The sequence below is a fragment of the Pterocles gutturalis genome, unplaced genomic scaffold, assembly GCF_000699245.1.
Source record: "Pterocles gutturalis isolate BGI_N339 unplaced genomic scaffold, ASM69924v1 scaffold13333, whole genome shotgun sequence".
Classification (NCBI taxonomy): Eukaryota; Metazoa; Chordata; class Aves; order Pterocliformes; family Pteroclidae; genus Pterocles; species Pterocles gutturalis.
This window is the reverse complement of record NW_010125730.1, coordinates 1-2,991: the sequence shown is the minus strand read 5'-3', so window position 1 is coordinate 2,991 and position 2,991 is coordinate 1.

Genomic DNA, 2,991 nt, shown 5'->3' with positions numbered 1-2,991 from the left:
TGGTTTGGTTTGTTGTTGTTTTGGCAGTTGGGGGGGGGTTTGGTTTTTGTTAAAGTAAATTTACAGTTATCCTCTCTTACCATATCCAAAGCATATCTAAGCAATTACATACAGAAATCAAGGTGATCTTTTCAGTGATGTACATGCGTCAGAAGCTTTCTGGCAAGTTTTATTTTCAGACTTTTTCAGCAAGCTTTGGTTTTCCTGTGAGCTCAAAACTTTACTAACCATTTGTAAATGAAATACAGAAGTCATAAGGCGATCTTCCTAAATAATAGACAAAACTACAATCATTCTGTAGATCAGTAGTTAATTACATAGTTAATTTGCAGCACAAGAATTAATTAGCTACATTAAAATATCAATTTGTTAATCTTATTTCAAGCTGACAGTAATTTTAGAATGTGAAGACCTAAAACATTTCCAAATTTGAAAAAGCTTTTAGAAAATCCACTTTCAACTGCTAAAGCTGTAAAGAAGTTTAGTGAATTTGCAGTTCCTCAGCAACAGTTAATTGTGTCTTTAGATACAACGGTGCCTACTGTGATCCAACTACTACAAGCAGCTATGAGGGTGGTCACGGTGTGAATGTATTCTCCGTTCTAATCTGTAGCCAACTGTAACTGTGAGAGTCAAATGAATGCGTACGCATACTGCTTTGTCACCTAAAACCATGTGTGTCCAATATTACTGAAACACTGGGCCAAAATTCATCTCTACAGTAAAGCAATGGAAGACACCACATGGTGAGGGGACAGCTGTTGTTACTACACAAGCATTCAGATTTTGCATTAAAAAAACCCTGTTCTGGGATTAACTCCCCATACTGAAAATACAATTAAAAGTACAGAGTTATGGTCTACAGTCTTTAAAATGAAAATAAACCCCAAGTGTAGATATAAAGAATTCATAGCATTCCCATAAATAATAATCCATTAACATGGTTTATAATACATAGCTGGCAATATTGAAGGATTAGTTCACCCAAATCACTATGCAACTTCTAGAGAAAAGAAATATGAATGTGGTTTATTGTTTGTCATCACTCTTACATGTGTATCTGCACTTAGCAATTCCATATCACCTTTCAGCATGACAGAGTTTTACACTATTAGGATTTTTTTAAAAAATATGAGCAACTCTATTTTCAATTACATTAAAAGCAAATTTTTAGACAATAAAGTCTTTCTTTTCAAGAAAACATTCTGACTTGTTTAGACTTAACATTAATAACTGTATACCATTTTAGTGACAAAACTGGGAAGTGTCTAGTACTTGAGAGTTTATAAAGAAACCTTAAAAGTTATTTATATAAACCTGACAAAATGAGATAATTGGATTTTTTAAGATTAAATTTTAGCTTTAGACCATTTCTTCCTGCCATCAATATATTGTAGATTCAATTAAAATCACTGTTGTATGGAAGTTCAGATAATGTTTTCAATCTGGCTAGGACTCTGTGCTATGCTCATCTAATTTTGGTGATTCACTGATTTGAGCATGTCTAGTCCATGATCTTGCAAATAAACCATGAGGCAGCATCTATTTAAAAATACCTGTGCAAACATTATTAGAACAAGGGTCCTAGTAAAACCCCAGACATTTTTGCAATTTAGGATACATTTAACCTACAAGAAGGTGGTGTTTCTATCCAGTAACCGTAAGACTAGAATGTAAAAGTATTCCTGATTTAATTTCTTGCCCATAATCTCTTCTTTTTCTTACATTATTCTTGCATATTCTTACAATTTCTTGCTTTACCTACAAGAAGTCTGAAGTCAGTCTTGTTTTATCAAATCTAATACACATCTGGCATTGTGATCCACTTGTGGGTGAACACTAACATCTCGGCACTAAAGAGCTTTTGTGAAGCTCTGAAGATCTGCTAAAGGGTATTAATGATCTGAACTCATATTCAAAGCTGCAACATGTTCACATAACCTTTTTTTCCTTCAAGGCCATAATTCAAATCCCATTTCCACCAGTACAATTTTTATTACTTGAGCCAACAAAACCATAAGGACAGCTATACTGTTTCAGACTAATGGTCAAGGTAGGCCAGTAAGATGGTCATTTGTGCTCAGAGGGTGCAGATGTAGAAAACTTTACTACATGCTTTGTGACAACAAGTACTATATTTATCATTCAACCTTTCCCCACTCTGCTTTGAAAAAGCAGGGGCCATATGTAGGCACTAAGAGAAATGCAAGCATATAGTTCACCTGTATTTCCCTTAATATTTTCCCTAACTCAAATTATTTTCACCTCAAGGAATTTCTCTAGGCTGATATATTTTACCTATTTACTAACCCTCAATGACTCTCTCAATGTTTTTTCCAGTCTCCCCTGAAACTATGTTAACTTTCTGGATTTGCAACATCATCTTCATGATCTGCTACCCATTACACAAGGAACCACCTTATTTTGTCTTTTCTGAACCTGATTCCTCCTGGCTTTGATGACATCCAGCTCACGGCTTTGAGTGAAGAACCAGCAAACAGTCTACGCCTACTGACTTCCGTGTCACTTACAACTTTGTTCAAAATATCTCTTTATAGTATTCCCCTTTTACTTGTCTCTTCCTGGTTAAAGAGTCCTAGTCTACTCAGCTGGTTTCTCATTTAAAAGCCATTTTATGCACAATACTGCCCATAATGCCTTTTTCTAAACCACCTGCAATTCCATTCTAACCAATCTCTTTGAAATGAGGTACCAAACTACACACGGTAGGATTAATCATAAGTTTATAAAGTAGAATAAGGATTCTTCTGTTTTGGTCTTTAGTCCTTTCTTAATATTTTCTAGCATTCACATTGTTTTTTTGAATTATACCGAGCTCATGTTTTCAATGAAGCCAGCCCTGATAATTCCTAAGATGTCACTCCTCAAGGATCATGGCAAGCTCAGAGCTCATCATCTTGTGCATTAAGTTAGGACAGTCATTCACTGCATCAATATTTGCATCACTGTCCTGGGTTAAGCTGAGACAGA